The sequence below is a fragment of the Oryctolagus cuniculus genome, chromosome 2 (assembly GCF_051225735.1).
Source record: "Oryctolagus cuniculus isolate XC-2025 breed Fujian yellow rabbit chromosome 2, ASM5122573v1, whole genome shotgun sequence".
NCBI classification, from domain to species: domain Eukaryota; kingdom Metazoa; phylum Chordata; class Mammalia; order Lagomorpha; family Leporidae; genus Oryctolagus; species Oryctolagus cuniculus.
In genome coordinates this window covers 100,196,010-100,217,119 of record NC_142868.1, presented here as the reverse complement: position 1 = coordinate 100,217,119, position 21,110 = coordinate 100,196,010, and the positions used below count along the sequence as shown (strand labels likewise).

Here is a 21,110-nt window from a genome sequence, read left to right as displayed (position 1 = left end):
CTAGAAAATTATATCATGCCTTGTTTCTAATTTCCCTACTGCCATTTAAGAGGTTCTGCTTATCTCCTTGAATGATTGGAGTAAATTATTACATTATTGTCTTTGTAATTTCTGAGTGATTTTCAAAGAATTGATTTGTCTCCTTATTTTTGACTATATTTGCATCTTTATATAATTTTTATTGGTTACAAATTATTTGGAACATTATTTGTTGTTTTTTAAAAATATTTATTTTATTTGTTTGAAAACAGTTATATATAGAGAGGAGGAGAGACAGAAAGAGAAATCTTCCATCTACTTGCTTACTCCCCAGATGGCCACAACAGTCAGGACTGATTCAGGCTGAAGCCAGAAGCTAGAGGCCAGGATCTTCTTCTGGGTCTCCTACATGGGTGCAGGGGCCCACACATTTGAGTCATCTTTTGTTGCCTTACCAGGTGCATTAGCAGGGATCTGGATTGGAAGTGGAACATCAGCATCACAGGCAGTGGCTTAGCCCACTGTACCACACACTGGCCCTGGGAAATTATTTTTTCTGTGCTACAGATTTTACCATACTTATAAATGTTCTTGTGGTTCTTCTATTTCATAGTGTATTTGGGATACTTAGAATTAATTTGATCCTTTCAGATCTTGCTTTTAAGACTTGTTCAGTGATGCTAAATCAGTATTTTGGAACTATTTTCCCTTTCTAGTAGAGAGACCTTCTAACTATGCTAATCAAAGCCCCTTGAATTATTGGTTTTCTACTCTGGTTCCTGTCAACAGGAATTATTTTTCACCTTATCAAGCCTTGGCCACTGCTCTACCTTGCTATTTCCAGTGCTATATACCGCTGCCTATGTTAGTTTCCTGAAACACACAGACTGCTAACCCTTGACAGGCACCTTTTGCTGATCTCCAGAATTCAGTCTGCACTTTTTCCTCTGTCATTCTGTGTTGTGAGTTCTAGCTGACTTAGCTCCCCTGAGTCCTAACTCTACCTTCTAGTCAGAGAGGCAACTTGAGTATGTCTGGGCCCCTCACTCTGGAATTGAGGCAACTGTATGCCTTGAATCATCTGTTTCCCATCACTTGTGGATGACTTTCCTTCAGTGTCAATGTACAATGATTTGAGAACTGTTGTTTACTGCATGTTGTCTGAAGTTCTTTCAGGTAGAAGAAATTCAGTGCCTGCTATTATCTTGACTGGAAGTGGACTAGATATGTTTTGAAACAACATTCTTACAGATTTTTGAATTACTGTAAAAATTGCAATATTTTTTGTGGGGAGCAACTCGGACTAGACTAAGTTACTGGAATTAAGACTTATTCTATGCATCTGCTCTCCCACAATATGGCGCTGGGAGAGGAGTAAACAACTTCTACACAGCTGCCTCCAGTTTGACCAATAACCTGCAGGAGCTGATCCTGCCCCTGATTGGAGGAGAGCAGCGTGCTTGGCATGTGGGTAGCAGAGTTGGGATTGGTGGAAGAGGACTATAAAGGAGGAGAGAGACAACATGCACCAGGAACATCTAAGGGGAACATCCAGATAACATCTGAGCAGCCCCCCCGAGAGAGCCGGCCGGCGGTGTGCCACTCCCCTGTGGAAGTGGGGAAAGTGGCAGGGGGAGCCGCCCTTCTACGGAGGTGGAAGGCTCAGCAGCCAACCCAGGAAGGACCAGCAGCAAACCCGGGAAGGGCCGAGCAGACAAAAGAACAGCACAGGGTCTTGTGTTGTTCCTCCGCGAAGAGGGGGAGTGACATTTTTAATTAATTAATTTGAAAAATATAAATTTTTACAAGATTTATTAACATTTTAAAACTTGTATCTAAATATTCTTGATACTTATTCTAAAGGAAGAAAGACTATCTTCACAAATAGCTATCTTTTCCCTGATCTTAAATCTCCAAGACCTGTGTACTGTGACATTCTTTTTTAAAATTAATGTATTTACTTAATTTTCAAGTTGAACAAATTCAGTGTACATAATATATACAGACTTAGGTGCATAGTGGTACGTCCCACCCTACCCTCCCTCCTGCACATGCTGCCACCCTCCCTCCTCCTCCTTCTTTTTATTCTTTTAATTTTTACTGTGATCTACTTTTAACATTTTGAATTCTGAATGAAGTTGTCAGTGTTTGAAAGAAAACTAGAGAGGAATCAGAAGAAAAGAGGGAGACCAAATGAAAGAAACTGAATTTTCTCTTTATCTACAATATTTTTAATTAATTAATTTGAAAGGTAGAGTGACAGAGACAGACAGAAGGATAGAGAGTGAGGGTGAGGATGAGAGAGATCTTTCATCCCCAATGCCAGGAAGAATCAGAACTGAGACAGGCTGAATCTGTGAGCCAGGAACTCCATCTGGGTCTCCCACATAGGTGGCAAGCAACCCAAGTACTTGGGCCACCATGTGTTGTCCCACATGAATATTTGCAGAAAACTAGATTGGAGGAATAGAACCCAGGACATGAACTGATGTTTTGGTATAGGATGTGGACATCCCAAGCAATGTCTTAATCTGCCACAGCCCTCTTTATCTACATTTTGCTTGCTGAATTATGAAAGGTACATATTATTGCAATGAAAATTTTAGAGTATAATTTATGTAGAAGTCCTATTACCAGGATAGGCCAGCACAGCAATTATTGATAAAGCCCATGCCCTTTAACAAGTGTAACTCTCACCTACAAAAAGATATTTCAGGGGCCAGTGCTGTGGCTTAGTGGGCAAAGCTGCTGACAGCAATGCAGACATCCTATATGGGCTCTGAATCAATCCTGCTCTCTGCTATGGCCTAGGAAAGCAGTAGAGAGGTTCTTGGGCCCTTGTACCTGTGTGGGAGACCCAGAAGAAGCTCCTGGCTCCTGGCTTCAGATTGACCCAACTCCAGCCATTGTGGCCATTTGGGGAGTGAACCAGAGAATGGAAGACCTCTTTCTCTCTATTAAAAGAGATCCTTTAAAATAATAGAGATCAGGCATTATGCAAACATGGGACAGAACATTGAGCCAGAGAAAGTTTTTGGTTGCTTTAATGCTAGCTTATTTTAACCTCAGGGACTTGTGGCTTGGGTAGACCCAAGGTGATGACAAACTCTATTTTTAATGTTTATTAATGTATTGCATAGGTATAGTTCTAGAATAGAATCATACTTCCCTCCCTCCATCCCTCAATTCCTCCTCTTTCCATTCTTTCTTTTGTTCCTTTAATTTTTGCAATAACATTCTCAATTTACTTTATAATTACAGGCTCCATGCACTACAGGCTCCATGCACTACTAACTATAATATTCAACAAGTAAAAAGTAGAAAGACCACTATTCCATAGGAACATATCAAGAACTATAAACAATAATAAAATCATATGGTTTCTGGCAAAAGAACTGCCATAGACAGGGACAGATGGACTGTAAATTCAAAAAGCCTAGAGCCAGCATTGTAGTGTGTTAAGCTGTGGCCTGTGACACCAGCATCCCATATGGATACCAAGTAAAATCCTGGATGCTCCACTTGTGATCCAGCTCCCTGCTAATGGGCCTTGGAAGATTTCCCAAGTACTTGGACATTGCCACTCGTGTGGGACCCAGATGAAGCTCTTGACTCCTGGCTTTAGCCTGGTCCAGCCTTGGTCATTGTAGCCATTTGGGTAGTGAACCGTTGGATAAAAGATTCTTTTTCTAGAACCACCACCCATATGGGATGCCAGTGCTTCAGGCCAGGGCTTTAACCGGCTGTGCCACAGTGCCAGCCCAAAAGACATTGACTCTTTTGAAAAATACTTGTAATTTTTGGTTAGGTCTTAAATAAAACTGGTATTAGATAAAAAATTAAACTGATATTAGATAAACTGTTTCAATAGTATCATTTTCAGAGTTTTAAATGTTTCGGTCACTAGTGCAAGAGGGCACAGAGGTGGAGCGTAGGCTTGATTAGAGCTGGTGATCTAGTGTGTCCAGGCTGCCAAAACAAAATACCACAGACTGGGCAGCTTAAACATGGAAATTTATGTCACAGCAGTGAAGGTCTGATTAAGATGCCTATAGATTCGGTGTCTGCTGGGGACCTGCTTTCTGATTCATAGATCACGTTCTTGCCATTACATGGTAGAAGGTGAACAAAAGCTCTAGGGCCTCTTTTCTAAGAACACTAATGCTATTCATGAGGATTCTGCCCTCATAACTTAATCATTTCTGAAAGTCTTAATTCCTAAGATCATCTCTTTTGAGTTTTTTCTTTAATATTTTATTTATTTATTTGAGAGGTAGAGTTACAGACAGTGAGAGGGAGAGACAGAAAGGTCTTCTTCAATTTTTTCACTCCCTAAATGCCCACAATGGCCAGAGCTGCACCAATCTGAAGCCAGGAGCCAGGTGCTTCTTCTCTATCTCTCATGTGGATGCAGGAGCTCAAGCACTTAGGCCATCTTCTACTGCTTTACTAGGCCACAGCAGAGAGCTGGATTGGAAGACAAGCAGCTGGGACTAGAACCGGCACCCATATGGGATGCTGGTGCCGAAGGCAGAGGATTAACCTACTGTGCCACAGTGCCTCCCCAGAGTTTGGGTTTTAACATGGACAATCACTGTTGGGCAAATCCTGAATCCTGTTGTGTGCCCACACTGTGCTGAGTGCCAGCCAAATAAAGACACATAAGAGACAGATCTTGTCTTCAACACTTCTAGTCTAGTAGAGGAGATGGTCATTTGTTGTGAAAATATGATATTCTGATGTCTGCAAAAACTGAAGAAAAAATAAACAAAGATAATTGAGTAGTATAAGAATAATTTAAATAATGACATAAATTTATAAAACAAATATACACATTTAAGGAAGTGATAGACTACAAGGGAGCTATCAGTCAATGTTTAAAATAAAAAGTCCAACCAAATGCAACAGAGATGGAGATTTTTATCAGCACTGGAGTGAAGGATTAAATAGGATACAGAGTCAGATAATACAGAAGAGCTGAACATGGCAGCAGGAGAAAATGGAATATCTTGAGTGTTGTGTCATTAATTGACTAATAATACAAAATAACATCTTGTACATAGTGTTATTATCATGTTTCAAAGAAGCAAGTCTGTCGGGGAACGGGACAGCCTGGCCAGCTGTGCCGCTCCCGACAAGAAGTTTAGTGCTGGGCTTTTTCCACCCTGCCCGTAGCTAATTGCAAGATCCTGTTTTGACTTTAAGCATCCTGTTATTGCATGTTTCCCACACTTAGTTGGTAACATGTTTTCCGTGAATGATATATATATAAATAGGTGGACGGTGGGCGGGTGTGGATGAATGAACGCTGGTAAAAGACGGAGAGTGAATGAACGCTGGTAAAAGACGGGTGAATGAATGAACGCTGGTAAAAGACGGAGGAATGAATGAACGCTGGTAAAAGACGGAGGAATGAATGAACGCTAGTAAAAGACGGAGTAATGAATGAACGCCGGAAACAGGCGGGAGTTATGAATGAACGCCGGTAACAGGCGGGAGCTGTGAATGAACGCAAGTAGTAAGCGGGAGTGGTGAATGAAGGAGTTGTGAATGAATGCCGGTAACAGGGCGGGCATTCGCGACATGTAACGCGAGTCTGCTGAAAAATAAAGTGAAAGCTGAAAAGCCGATAAACGCGTCTGGTGTCTCCGAGGTCTCGCCGGCGTTAACCTATCCGGAAGGTGTACGCCTGCAACTGGTGCCGTGACTCGGATCGCTGCGACGCGGAAAGAAGGAAGAAAAAAATCCAATCTGGACTCCAGAAAGACGGACAAGAACAATAGAGTGGCAAGATGATCGTGATCCTACTCCTACTAATAATGACGCCACTGTCACCGACGATGGCCAATCTGGATGAGTATTGGGGTCTCTTGAGAGCCCTACCTCTCCCTCTCCAGTTGTGTATTTGCCTGAGAAGGACTTCTCTATGGCTGTTCAACACAGGAGAGACTTTGGAGTCACCGTGGTCGTTGTTGCAGTAATTGCGGCGTTATCAGCTTGTTAGGCCGCTATTGGCATGGCCATGAGCCAAACCTCCACATTGTCCATACTTGATAGCATCACAAGATCTACCGCCCAGGCACTTGATGCTATTCAGCTGTTAATGAACGGATTTATTGCAAGATTAGGCCTGGTTAGCATACCCTGTGTTACTGGATCTACTGCAGTTTGTGTTCCCGTCTTTTGGGTAGCATGTTAATAACAGGATCAATTATTGTTCGGATCTTGCAAGGGCTGTTAATACGCAAATGGTGGTTAAACAAGCCAGCTAACATTCAATAACCAGTACCCCATGCAAAATGGACAGATTCAGGTGTGGCTGAATCTGCTGGAATGGTAGTCAAAGACGGGTAAGTTCTGAGAGGTCTTCAAGGCAACCTAAGACAGGGCATGAACGCTCCCTCCACACCTCATGTTCATGTGCCAATGACGGGTAAGCCTGATAGATGCTCTTGGTCACCTAAGACAGGCACAGTACCACTCCATTTTGCAAAGAAATAAGGGGGAGATGTCGGGGAACGGGACAGCCTGGCCAGCTGTGCCGCTCCCGACAAGAAGTTTAGTGCTGGGCTTTTTCCACCCTGCCCGTAGCTAATTGCAAGATCCTGTTTTGACTTTAAGCATCCTGTTATTGCATGTTTCCCACACTTAGTTGGTAACATGTTTTCCGTGAATGATATATATATAAATAGGTGGACGGTGGGCGGGTGTGGATGAATGAACGCTGGTAAAAGACGGAGAGTGAATGAACGCTGGTAAAAGACGGGTGAATGAATGAACGCTGGTAAAAGACGGAGGAATGAATGAACGCTGGTAAAAGACGGAGGAATGAATGAACGCTAGTAAAAGACGGAGTAATGAATGAACGCCGGAAACAGGCGGGAGTTATGAATGAACGCCGGTAACAGGCGGGAGCTGTGAATGAACGCAAGTAGTAAGCGGGAGTGGTGAATGAAGGAGTTGTGAATGAATGCCGGTAACAGGGCGGGCATTCGCGACATGTAACGCGAGTCTGCTGAAAAATAAAGTGAAAGCTGAAAAGCCGATAAACGCGTCTGGTGTCTCCGAGGTCTCGCCGGCGTTAACCTATCCGGAAGGTGTACGCCTGCACAAGTCCCATATCTTCTAGGCATCATGCACAGATCTGTCACTTTACTCTTAGCTCCTTCTCTGATCCATAGATATGGCTGAAAGAGAGCCTCATTTAAAACAATTCATTTGAAAGTTAGAGTTAAAGTTGGAGTTGGAGTTGGAGTTGGAGTTGGAGTTGGAGTTGGAGTTAGACAGAGAAAGAGAGAGAGATCTTGTACCTGCTGTTTCACTCACCAGATAGCTGCAATGGCCAGGGCTGGGCTAGGCTAAAGCCAGAATCCAGGAACTTTTTCTGGGTTTCCCACATGGGTGGCAGGGGCCCAAGTACTTGAGCCATCTTGTGCTGCTTTTCTGAGGCCATTAGAAGGGAGCTGGATTGGAAATGGGGCAGCTAGGACATGAACCAGTGCCCATATGTGATGCCTGTATCTCAGGAAGCTGTTTACCCACTACACCGCAATGCCAGCCCCAAGATCCTCATTATTAAAGGAAGAAATTAAATGCCTTTTAGGGTAGCCATTCATACCTATATTCTTTACTAGAAGCTAGTTACCTTCCTGTTAAAAGCAGCTTTTGTAACTTTAATCCCATAGAGATTCCTAGATAAAGTGTTTGACTTTGATCCATGGACCTGTCTGCTTGGGAGCACTAGGTCATCCCATCCTCATCTGTTCTTTAGTGAGCCCATTGACGGGAAACTCTTATAAAAATGTTTTCTATTCTTATTTATCACAATTATCTATTCTTATGTATTCTTATAGATGCAATTATCTTATTCTTATCTATTTTTACCTTATGCAATTGACAAGGAAGTGAAAATGATGAGAACATGTAATTGACAAAATGAAAAATATATTGTATGTAGTTCATGAAACAACCAAGTTTATATGTTCATTAGCTGAAAATTTACTTAAGAGAAATCTGGTATATTGGTGAAGAAGTTAACAGTTAAAGATTTTGAAAACTGAAGTTGTTAAAAGTTCTATCACAAGACCACATATATGCCACAGTCAGAATGAGACAGTAGAGCAATCCATCTGTAAATCTATATGGTTGTACCATATATCTAAGACACCATTACTAAGATAACAGATGTTGGAGTCAAAGACTGTAGAAGACATCACCAAATCTGATTTGTACTTCTACTGTCACACAAACAGGACAAAAGTGACACTTTTTCAAGAGCAACAGATGCTTTAATTTGTTTTAAAATCATGAAACAATGAACTATAAACCTGTAAGGGAACTATAGGTCTCTGAATCAGATGTGTAATGACATGACTGATTATTCTTTACATATAAAGGTTATTAAAGTTTCTACGTCAAGGAGTACTTGCATGGATGGCTCTTGCTTTACTTGCAGCACTGTTCAAGCACATTGTACCCAATAATTCAAGATTTGATTAACAAAGTAACTGAAATGAGAGCAACAGTGCTATTTCACAAAGAGTACGTATTTCTAATCTTCCAGAGTTTATTAAAATAAAATTAACATATTTTATTTTAGTTTTATTTTGAGTAATTGGAAATGAATCCCAATTATAAACTTCTTAGGGGTAAAGATTTTCCCACAGAGCTGCTGAAGATATCCCTTATGTAAAACTGTGACTATGAAAAAACCTATATGTACAAAATTAACCTTATAAAATTTAAACAGTATAAAATTATGTATGTAATCAAATATTTACATTACCAATGAAATTCTCAGTACATTATGTTGCTTGTTAATTCACAAAATGGTTGCTGTATTTATGTTTTTTTATACTGTTCTAATTTTAAAAACCACTGTCAGTTAAGCAACAAGGAATGCATAATCGAGGTCCTACTTATGAAAGTGTTATACTTGCAGTGGAAGCACAGGTGAATATAGCAACAAAAAGGAAGTGACAAGAAAAGATGACTGGTACATTCTCTGAAATGTGCTCCTGCAATTGACAAGGAAGTGCAAATGAAGAGAACATGTAATTGATAAAATGAAAAATATATTGTACGTAGTTCATGAAACAGAGCCCAGTTTATATGTTCATTAGCTGAAAATTAACTTAAGAGGAAGCTGGAATATTGGTGAAGAAGTTAACAGTTAAAGATTTTGAAAACTGAAGTTGTGTGAAGAAGTGTAATTGTGAAAAGACTTGACAGATTTTTCAACTGAAATTAAATCTTTCTGGAAAAGGATATCCATGGCATATAGAATGTGAGGAGAACAAATATTTTTAATCTTTAAAAGGACTGCAAGCCGGTGCCGTGGCTCACCAGGCTAATCCTCCGCCTTGCGGTGCCGGCACACTGGGTTCTAGTCCCGGTCAGGGCGCTGGATTCTGTCCCGGTTGCCCTTCTTCCAGGCCAGCTCTCTGCTGTGGCCAGGGAGTGCAGTGGAGGATGGCCCAAGTGCTTGGGCCCTGCACCCCACGGGAGTCCAGGAGAAGCACCTGGCTCCTGCCATCAGATCAGCGTGGTACGCCGGCCGCAGTGCGCCAGCCGCAGTGGCCACTGGAGGGTGAACCAATGGCAAAAGGAAGACCTTTTTCTCTGTCTCTCTCTCACTGTCCACTCTGCCTGTCAAAAAAAAAAAAAAAAGGACTGCATCTGTGGAATTTAAGTTAAAAAATGCTTAGCAGCTGTGCTCTAGAATTTCTTGATAGAAAATAGAGATAAACTGGGTGGGAAGCAGCATTAATTGATTTCCTTGAAATGCATAGAGATTTTACTTGTTTGGAGTAACACTGGAATAGCTGATAGAACTTATTTCCAGACAGCTGTGTTCAGGAATGTGGGCTGAAAGGGAAGAACTTATTTGGGTGCCACTAAAACTCCTATATGTTTAACATGTTAAAAATCAGGGATTCCTAAAGAATACAAACATCTGAAAACATCTAAAAATTCCAAATGACCAAATAAACACTACAAATAATCAACAAGGACGGGGCATCAACAACAATGATATCGCTATTTATATTTTCCTTAACATATAAAATGTATGGCACTTACATAATGTCCTTTTATGTTTAAAGACAATTGATGGCCAGTGCCGTGGCTCAATAGACTAATCCTCCACCTGTGGCACCGGCACACCAGGTTCTAGTCCCAGTCGGTGCACCGGATTCTGTCCTGGTTGCCCTTCTTCCAGGCCAGCTCTCTGCTGTGGCCAGGGAGTGCAGTGGAGGATGGCCAAGTGCTTGGCCGTACACCCCATGGGAGACCAGAAGAAGCACCTGGCTCCTGGCTATGGATCAGCATGGTGTGCCAGCCTCATCACGCTGGCCATGGCGGCCATTGGAGGGTGAACCAACGGCAAAGGAAGACCTTTCTCTCTGTCTCTCTCTCTCTCACTATCCACTCTGCCTGTCAAAAAAAAAAAAAGAGAGAGAGAGAGAGAGACAATTGATCTTTTAATTTTTTTGTAGACTAAGTGACTGAGGAGGGGTTGAGCTGGTTTGAGCAGGAATACAAGGGGCTTGGAAGTCCCTCGGGGTCTGGATGTGCTTTCAGTCATTTAGCATGGAGCTAAGACTCTAATGTTTATGTCCTTGCTCCATTATTTGTGACTGCTGCTTTTTTTATATAAATTTTTATTTACATAAGGTGAACACATTTCATGTATTTTATATATACAGACCCAACATCATAGTGATACTTCCTACTCTATCCTCCCTACCACTTATAGTCCCACCCTCCCTCCTCCTACCTTTCTTAATCTTTCTTTTAATTTTTATTTTGACAGGCAGAGTTAGACAGTGAGAGAGAGAGAGAAAGGTCTTCCTTTTTCCATTGGTTCACCCCCAAGTGGCCGCTACGGCCGGTGTGTTTTGGCCAGCATGCTGCGCCGATCCAAAGCCAGGAGCCAGGTGCTTCTCCTGGTCTCCCATGCGGGTGCAGGGCCCAAGCACTTGGGCCATCCTCCCCTGCACTCCCGGGCCAAAGCAGACAGCTGGCCTGGAAGAGGGGCAACAGGACAGAATCCGGCAACCCAACTGGGACTAGAACCCAGGTGTGCCAGCGCCGCAGGTGGAGGATTAACCTAGTGAGCCTCAGCTCTGGCCTCTTTCCTTTAATTTTTACAATAACATATTTTCAGTTTATTTTATAATCATAAAAATTATTTTTGATTTAAAACAACTTTCTAATTAGAGAATGGGAAAGTTTATATTGCTCTTTTACTAGAAACAATGTAAGTTCTGAAATTCTCTAATATTTTAGTACAATTCACTTTGATTAAAGATAAATGTCAGTTAAGTGTGGATGACTGACCAGAGTTACAAAATCATAGAGTAAAATTTTTGGGCTGAGCTGATTATTTTATAGAATGGTAAAATTTAACATGAACTATAACTGCCAATGTCAGCTGATGGACATAATCTTTAATCCCACTTAACATTCTCCCCTCTTCTCAGAGGCTGTGTTAGTAGTCCAAACTTCTCCTAACAGGGGAGTGAGGGTTTTGAACATTTTTTTGGATTAAGATATCCCTCTATTTTCACCCAGTCTCCTGCCTCCTTTTACTAATCATCTCTGGATGGATATTGGTTCACTTTGGATACCAGATTTATTCATACTTTTAAGAACATATTTTTTATGGTTTTTTTTTTTGAGACACAAAATTGAAAATTGACATTGAAGTTTTCAATAAGCTAGATTGAAATACTTGTATATTTACTTTTAATTGTTTTATTAAGTAATAAGAATTGTTTTCGATTTATGTTCCTACTTTTTATTTCATAAATGAAATTTTTGTGATGTTTTTCCAAAATAATTCCATTATCTGCTTGAAGTTCTATGACTTTTCCATGCACTTTTCCCAATGCTTCTCTCAGCAATCCAAATATAATATATAACATTGTATTTGAATTATTCTTTATATTTTAGTTTTGTTTGAGTTATATTCTGTGAATAGCATCAATAACTTGTCTTATGCCATCTCTAGCACAGGGAGCTTGGGCCCATTCTAGCTTGTGCTTTCATTTTGAAGTCATCAACTACTTGTTTATTCTGGAAGTTGTCCCTGCAACTTTCCCATTCACAACTTTTCAGAAGCTACTAGGCCCTACTATCATAATGCTCATTTCCAGATGATATATATATATAATATTAAATATCATATTAAACATTATATACATATTATGTATTGTATATAATGTATATGTTTTCCTGATTTGCACAGAATTGAAATATTTTGTTAGTATTTTAAAATTATCCAATTATAATTCTCTATACCATATCTCTATGCTAGTATTTTCTCACTCAAATACTGGTCCTATAATATAACTCTCTTATTCAAGGGATTTTTCATTGCTGTATGCATCCCATTTGACCATTTATTTTCTTTCATTTTATTCCTCTCAGTTGTTTATATCCTCAGTATCAAAGTGTGAGTTAATTCCAGCCCTACAAGCATACCACCATTCTGGCCAGCATTTTCATTATGACATCATGAAATTGCTCAAACTTCAGTAATATACCCTAGTAACATCCATGTACATGGTCTTCAGAACCATGGTTTCTCAGAACTGTGCTGGGACACTGGACAGTTTTGTGATTTCAATGTCACATATTTTTCTAATTTCTTGGTTTTTATAAGACTTTAATGTAACCACTGGGTTTTGGAATTTTCCGCACAGTAAATTGAGACACTTTGGATGTTAGAGTCAAGAGTATTGTATCAAACACTATAGGTTTCCTGGTAAGTTCCTCCAATTTTTCTGTATTCTTTTAAATGATAAATAGGGGCTATTTTTATGAACATAAATACACTTGTGATTTTAGTTTTTTCTTTTACTAACAAATTGATCATTTCTATATCCAGCAATCAAAATGTCATGCATATCATAAACTGTACACATTACTATGATATTTATTCTAATTTTGACTTTATTCCTGTCACCTTAGGTTTTTTCCAATTGGCAGTGTGGCTTGTGCCAGTCTCAGCACACATTGCCTGTGCTCCACTTGGTTTACATTCTCTTTCTAAGGTAATCAAATATATGTAAATTATAACAGTCTTCTCATAATGTTCATGCCAAAAATTACATTGAATCATCTAGCATCAGTGTCATCATTCTCCTTGGCAGGTCATATATTTTATTGTTTTGTGAACTCTTTTGAAACTCCATATTTACCTTTGATTTTGGAAATTTTCAAAAGTCAGTTATTTAAATCAGTGTTATTTCTCAAATATATTCAGCCAAGGTACTTGAAATATTCTTGATTTAACTTGTGTTGACTTTATTATCTTGTGTAACTTTATATGTGAAGGTCTATTTTCCACATAATTCCTGTATACTGTTTTGTCACTAACATCGCTTCACTTCTCCCAGTAGCAAAATGCATGCCATGATAGTCCTGAAAACATTTGCTCATGCTAGCCAGCATTTTCATTTTGAAATCATAAAGTTGTTTACATTTCTCCAAGTTGTGTTACTCCTTCCATGTACATTGTTTTGTGAAATTATGTCACTAAAGTGGACACTTTCAGGTTCATGTTAGTGTAATATCTTTGTATTTTCTTGCTTTTTTGTAGTACTCAAAATTAAATATTATCTATAAAAATTTCCTGGGTCAAGGTTTTGTATGTTAGCCGAGAGAGTAAATATTAGGCAGCATGATCTTTTCTTGCTTTAAGCTACTGAAATTTTGTTGTTAGATTTAACTGTAACTTTAAGATTTTATTCATATATACCCTTTCTGCATGATTGTGACTCTATTATTGATTCTACCAAATCACTAATCTCCACACCCTATAATCAAAATTAAATGCCTTATAATTTATTACTATCACCTAAATATGTAATTAATAACCTAGATTTTTACAATCATAACACAGAAAAACTATGGGTACCATGGTTTGATTTATCATTGAGTGGTCATCAATCTGCTCTAAATGGTAAAAGTTGTCCTAATGCTGTCACGTTTAATGGATTTCAGCACATTTTAGGGACAGTACCTTCATTCTCATCAGCAGGGGATATATGGTTCATTTTTCTGATGTTCCTGGAACTGTTAATTAACTTCTGATCTTGGAAATTTTCTAAAGCCCATTTCTGTGTCATGCTGCAATTTTTCAAGTTTATTATGGACTCTTTTGCACCAAATAACAATCTATGTATTTGTCTTTTACTTACAGATCACATTAAAATACTCATTCTTTCTAACAGCAATTTAAGCAGGATTTTTTTTTAAAAGATTTATTTTATTTATTTGAAAGACAGTTACAGAGAGAGGTAGAGACAGAGAGAGAGGTCTTCCATCTGCTGGTTCACTCCCAAGATGGGCACAACAGCCAGAGCTGTGCCGATCTGAAGCCAGGAGCTAGGCACTTCGTCAGGTCACCTGCATGAGTGCAGAGGCCCAAGTACTTAAGACATCTTCTAGTCCTATCCCAGGCCATAGCAGAGAGCTGGATCAGAAGAGGAGCAGCTGAAACTAGAACCAGCACCCAAATGAGATGCCAGTGCTTCCGGCCAGGGCTTTTTAAATTCTTTTTTAAAGATTTATTTATTTATTTGAAGGTCAGAGTTACACAGAGTGAGATGCAGAGGCAGAGAGAGAGAGAGAGAGAGAGAGAGAGAGAGAGAAAGTCTTCCATCCACTGATTCATTCCCCAGTTGGCCGCAATGACCGGAGCTGGGCAGATCCAAAGCCAGGAAGCTTCTTCTGGGTCTCCCATGCGGTTCAGTTGCAGGTGACCAAGGACTTGGGCCATCTTCTATTGCTTTCCCAGGCCATAGCAGAGACCTGGATCAGAAGTGGAGCAGCCGGGACTTGAATTGGCAACCATATGGTATGCTGGCATTGCAGGCAGCAGCTTTACCCACTACACCACAGTGCAGACCCTCAGGCTAGGGCTTTAACCCACTGCACCACAGTGCCAGCCCCTCAAGCATGATTTTACCTGCTATGTGTGCCAGATTTCTATTTTTTGTTTTGTCTTTCATTTTATTACTTCCAACTGTGTGTATCATCAATATCCATGTGGAAGCCAATCTTAGCATTGTAAACTTATGGTCATTCTTTTGGATATTTACATTATAATGTCATGAATTCACTCAAAATTTTACACATTGTCCTAACAACCTCCCTTTTTGTGGTCTATTAAAAATTTTAGACAGTTCACACATTACTGAGGACACATTTGATTTACAGCTTCATTCTTTTTAGAGACTCAAAATTGATCATTCACCTTAAAATTTCCATTCATTTTATTGACAGTGCTGTCTAAGCTTTAAGATTATTAAACTGCATAAGATTTCCTTATATTTTTCCATATTTTAAAACATAATTTTATTACTATTTTAATCTCTATTATACCTCCTTGTGCTGCTATTTCTGCATCTACCAGATTTGCCATTGGTACAGCCAATAGTCAAAATACAATGTATATGGGAAGGGACACATTTTTTATATTTTTCATGTTGCATTTGAATGTATTATAACCATCAAAAAAATCAATAACCTAATTTATGCCAGTTCTAGCACCAAAAACTTCAAGAAGACTCCATTTGCTTTATCAGTGTTTGGAAATAAATATTCTAAAATCTGGAACTTGTCCAAGCAAATTTTAATTCACAGTATCTGAGTATAATCTTGGGTCAGGTCCATCTCTCTCATTAGCAGCGACTTTTAGTTTTGTTTTGTTTTAGATTTTAAGAACTTTTAGGGAACTTGATATTGTTTCCCTTGGGAAATTTAATTTTTTTGTTTCATCTTTGAATTAATGGAGCTCACTTTTTTCACTAATCATCTATTCTAGACCATTCCCAGCTCTATGAACTGATGGCCATGATGATTTAAATTTTCATTGTGAGATCATCACCCACAACATTCTATAGGTGTCCTGGAAACCTATGTACATAGTGTCTTAGCGCTATGCTAGCCAAGGTTAATCATTCTCTCTCCTCAAGGTAATATATGCATACATATGTAAATATAATATATGTAAAGTTATATATATGCATTACTGGATTTTTATAAAACTCTGAATCATTGTTTCTTCAATTTTGTTGATTATTCAAGTTTTCCACTGTGTGTCTAGATACTGTACATGTTCTAGTAATTATGTGAGTAAGTGGCAGGATCTTGAAATTATTTTTGATCCTAGAATTATTTTTTTAATTTAATTTTAAAAAATAGGTATGGAAACCCAGAGGGACAGACAATGTGAGTCACAATCTAGTGCTTCACTCCACAAACTCATAATCAGGAACTGGATTATTAGGAAACTCTAAACTATATTTTCCTGATGATAAGTAATATATAAGTATATAGGTAATATATATTAGTATATGTTTATGTATATATAAATTTTGAAGGTGTAGCTCTAGATACAACCATCTGCTTTAAAATTCTTCTGGTTGGTTGAATGATCTTCAGTCTATTTCTATTCCTTAATTTGCTCTTATTTTCTTTTTAACGTAAAAGTAATGGACTAAAAATTCACAAGAATCTCTTATATGTGCTTGTCACATTATTATTGTCATTATCAAGTAGCTGAATTATATTCACAGTAAGGAAAGTATAATTTTTATTATAACTGGTATACCTCTTTTGAAAATTTTTTTTTCAGTTTATTCTTTTTTCTTTTCTTTTTTATTTGAGTGTTACAGAGAGAGAGGGACAAGATTAAGATTTTCTGGGGCTGGTGCTGTGGCAAAGTGGATAAAGACGCCTCGTGCAGTTCTGGCATCCCATATGGGCAGAGGTTCAAATCCCGGCTGCTCCACTTCTGATCCAGCTCTCTGCTATGGCCTGGGAAAGCAGTGGGAGATGCCCCAAGTCCTTGGCCCCTGCACCTGCATGGGAGACCTAGAGGAAGCTCCTGGCTCCTGGCTTTGGATCAGCACAGTCCTGGCCATTGTGACCAATTGTGGAATGAACCAACAAATGGAGCACCTCTCTGTCTGCTTCTCCTTCCCTCACTGTGTGACTCTGACTTACAAATTAAATAAATAAATATTTAAAAAAAATTTTTTTTCTAACTTTTGGTTCACTCCTCCAATGGCCACAATAGCTGGAGCTCAAGTTGGAGCAGGCCAAAGCCAGGAGCCAGGTGATTTTTAGGGTCTTGGATATGGGTGGTAAAGGCACAAGTACTTGTGACATATTCAACTGCTTTCCCAGGCTATTAATAAGGAGCTGAATTAGAACTGGAGCAGCTGGGTCATGAACCAACACCAAATGGAATGCTGGTGTTACAGGAAGTGGCTCAATTCACTATGGCAAAATGCCATCCCCTCTTTGAATTTTTTTTAAAGATTTATTTTTATTTATTTGAAAGACAGAGTTACGGAGAGTGGTAGAGACAAAGAAGAGAGATCTTCCATCCATCATTTTTCCTTTATTTTCACTCCCAGATGGCTGCAGCAGCCAGAGCTGCACTGATCCAAAGTTAAGAGCCAGCAGCTTCTTCCGGGTCTCCCATCTTGGACCATCTTTTACTGCTTTCCCAGGCCACAGCAGAGATCTGGATCAAAAGAGGAGCAGCCAGGACCATAAGCTGCACCCATATGGTATTCTGGCACTTCAAGCCAGGGCTTTAACCCGCTGTGCCACAGCGCTGGCCTCCCTCTTTGAATTTATTCTTATCACCTGTGTATATGATCAGAAACCTAATAGAAGGCCAGCCTATGACTAAACCTATCAGTGTGTTGCTTGACTTTTACATTGGAAGGTCTTCAACATATGCAAAATTGTGATTGATTTTGTTTTACTTCTGGGCTTCTTAGTTTAGATAGAGCATAGATTCTGGAAACTACTAAGTCATTTGAGATGCAAAAAATGATATTATATAAATCACACAAAATATTGTCTGGAATAGTCCAGTTGTGAAAAGATGACAGAAATGCTCAAAGCTTTGAGATTTATGTACAACATATATTGAAGAGTGAATGGCATGCACAATTAAAAATCAAAATTGGAATAATATATACAGAGGTAATAACATCAACTCAATTCAATTGTGTTCATAGTATATTAAAATAATGAGTACCTACATCATATATGATTAAGGATTTCAGAATATAAGGAGAACATACTTAATATCTTTAGGTCTATATTTTGATCTCTACTCATTAATTTTGTGTATTCCTTTTGCTCAGTTGTTGTATGAATATGTACGACCCAACCAAAAAAAAAAAAAAAAACCAGTAGCATATATATAATTACACTTTCTATACATGTTAGCTCAGAATATGTATAATACCATATATTTTGAAGCTGAGATGTGAAATGGGAAGTATATCCTAGTTTAAAAGTGTCACATTTAATCTTGTCTCAGTAATCTATTCAGATCATCCAATATATGCTCAACATTGATACAGAATCTTACCTCTTTGAACGCAAGAGGCCATTCTATCATCTCTTCACTGATGACCAAGACTTGCTCATGTGGACTTTTGGAGGAAAACTCCAATTTTAACCAACAATTGAAGACCACCAGGAAAATTTCCAATGTTCTGGACATCATACTGTGCCATATGGTCTCTTGATTCATGGAAGGATATGTCATACCCAGCACTGTTAGTAAATTTTATTTTCTTTAAAAATGGATGAAGGTGAAGGACAAACATAATTGGAAAGAGGGAGATAATTCAAAGGAGTAGCAGGGAGTGCATATGTACTAAGGAATCATTTTCCTCCTCCCTAACAGTTTTTAGATTTTTATAGAGGCTTACATTTTGTTTGGTTTGTCACCATCACATGGGTTCAATTCGTAGATGGTTTTTACTTCACAAACCCAATAGAGAGTATTTATTCCAATCAGAAAAATTGTAGAGTGTGGCCTAGAGAGTGACTTTTGGGATCTTTGAAAACTCCCTCATGGAACTTTAGTTGAGACTTTGTGGAAACTAACCCTAATTCTTCCATTTGGACACAACATGGATTTATATATTAAATACCTTCATTATGGTGGTGGTATAACAGGTATATGCATATGTGTATACTATTTGAAATGTAATATAATTGAATTAAATATTAGTGTCTTTCAGATAGATGAGTTGAAAATCCATAAAAAGATTTTCATAATAAATATTTTCTAAAAACTGGATATTGCTGATAGTTTAAGTAGGTCCAGACTTATAAAATTCTATGATATATATGTCCGTATGTTATAATTTTTATACATCTATTTAGCTTGAATATAATGAACAGAGTTTTTTTTCTCTCTCTCTACCCTTGAATTGCTTTTTGTAGAAAATAGGCATATCTTTTGTTGTTACAGAGTACATTGTATGATCAAAAACAAAATTTCAAATCTGTTGATGATAGGATGTTATTAATGTGTGTTTTCTTTTACCTTCTGGGTCTCATGACATATGCTATGGGATAAAATTAATGTCTTCTTCTTTAAATATCTATTATTATATCTTCATTGAATTGGAGTAGATGAATCCCAAATAATCTATACTTTATCTTTGAAAGACCACTTGACAAAATCACTTACTTTTCTAAGTAATATACAAGCAAAGTACAAATGGTATATGAAAGATTATTATTATATGTAAGCATAGAAATTATATGGAGAAGTACTGCTCATGATGTGAATTTTTACATATGCCTATTTTCTTTTATACAGGCTTTAAATTCATTTGGTTCAACAAATTTGATAAATTTATTTTTCCCTTCTATGTTCAGGCAGGAAATTCTAAATATATTTTATAAGTAGGTAATGGATTAAAATATACAGGACTAAAATCCAGACTAGTTAATTTTTAACCCAAGGGGCATACCTTGTGCTTAGGTATATCCTCAGAATTCTTACATTTAACAATGGGGTGTCAGTCTTTTATCCCTGATGGTTGCAGATTTTCTAAATGTAGTCATGCCTAACATCATTGGATTTCTCAAAATCAATATAGGTATTATCTAGAATCCAGCTATATTTTCCCCCCAAATTTCTCATAGAGGGAATAGTTCACAGTGTGTATGTATATATGTATGTATATACACACATACATATACATATAAATGAAGTTGTTGCTGTAAGATATGGTACACAGGCCATATTGTCTGGTTTTGCCTGCATTCCAATGAATAGTTTTAATCAAGTTTTTCTTCTTATGCTTTGTCACTAGTTGTATTAGAATATTTTACAGCATATCATCCTACAATAGAAAATATTGTTATAGGGGCATAGCAGATTAAGCTTCCACCTTTGATGCTGGCATCCCCTATGGGCATCAGTTTGAAACCTGGCTTTTCCAGTTCTGATCCAATGCCCTGTTAATGTGCCTGGGAAAACAACAGAAGATGGCACTAGTGCTTGGGTCCCTGAATCCATATTGAAGACCCAGAAGAAGCTCCAGCTCCTGGCTTTTGCCTGGCATAGCCCCAGCCACTGGGGCCATTTGGGGAGTGAATCAGCAGATGGAAGATTCTCTGCCCACCCCCTTGATCTGTCTCTCTTCTTCTCTCTGTAACTCTGTCTTTCAAATAAGTAAAACATAAATCTTTAAAATCCTTGTGATAATGTCATTACAGAATTTGAATTCCTAGCCCATTGTCAGAATTCTTCAAATACAAATAATAATTACAGTGATATCAATAACTAGGGTGATGTGAAACAATATTTTCTATTATTCTGGATCTTAATGATCTTGACATAAAACCAATCTGATGCCATCAGGTGCTCAATACATGTCCTGTTCTGAGGTATATTTACCCAGCAGGGAAGAAGCATAGGCTGGGCTGTATCTCCCGGGGATCCTGTTTCTGCTTTCTCCAAAAGCATAATATGGAGGACATGGGCAACTGCATACACAGCATTGTAGACCAAATAACTGGAGTCAGATATGGTCATCATGTCAATGTCTCCAGGGAAAAACTCAATGGAAGCATTTGGTGGGCACACTCCAATTTTTCCACAAAGTGACCCCGCAGGTAAACAGTCAAAAATGTGGAGCCACAGTTTACTCAGGTAGAAGTCTTCTGGGTATTGGGAAGGGCTCACTGTCTTTAGGAAATGTTTGAAGCCAGGAATTTTTCCCATGTGGGGAGAAAATGAGAAGCCCCCATGCAAAGAATGTAGCATGTGGTATGTCTCATGTATG

At 38.5% G+C, this 21,110-nt stretch overlaps 1 pseudogene; it reads left to right on the top strand.

Annotated features, from left to right (window-relative positions):
- Positions 1-5,995: 5,995 nt before the first annotated feature.
- Positions 5,996-21,110, top strand: part of LOC149127938 (N-alpha-acetyltransferase 50 pseudogene) — a 32,743-nt pseudogene continuing 17,628 nt past the window's right edge.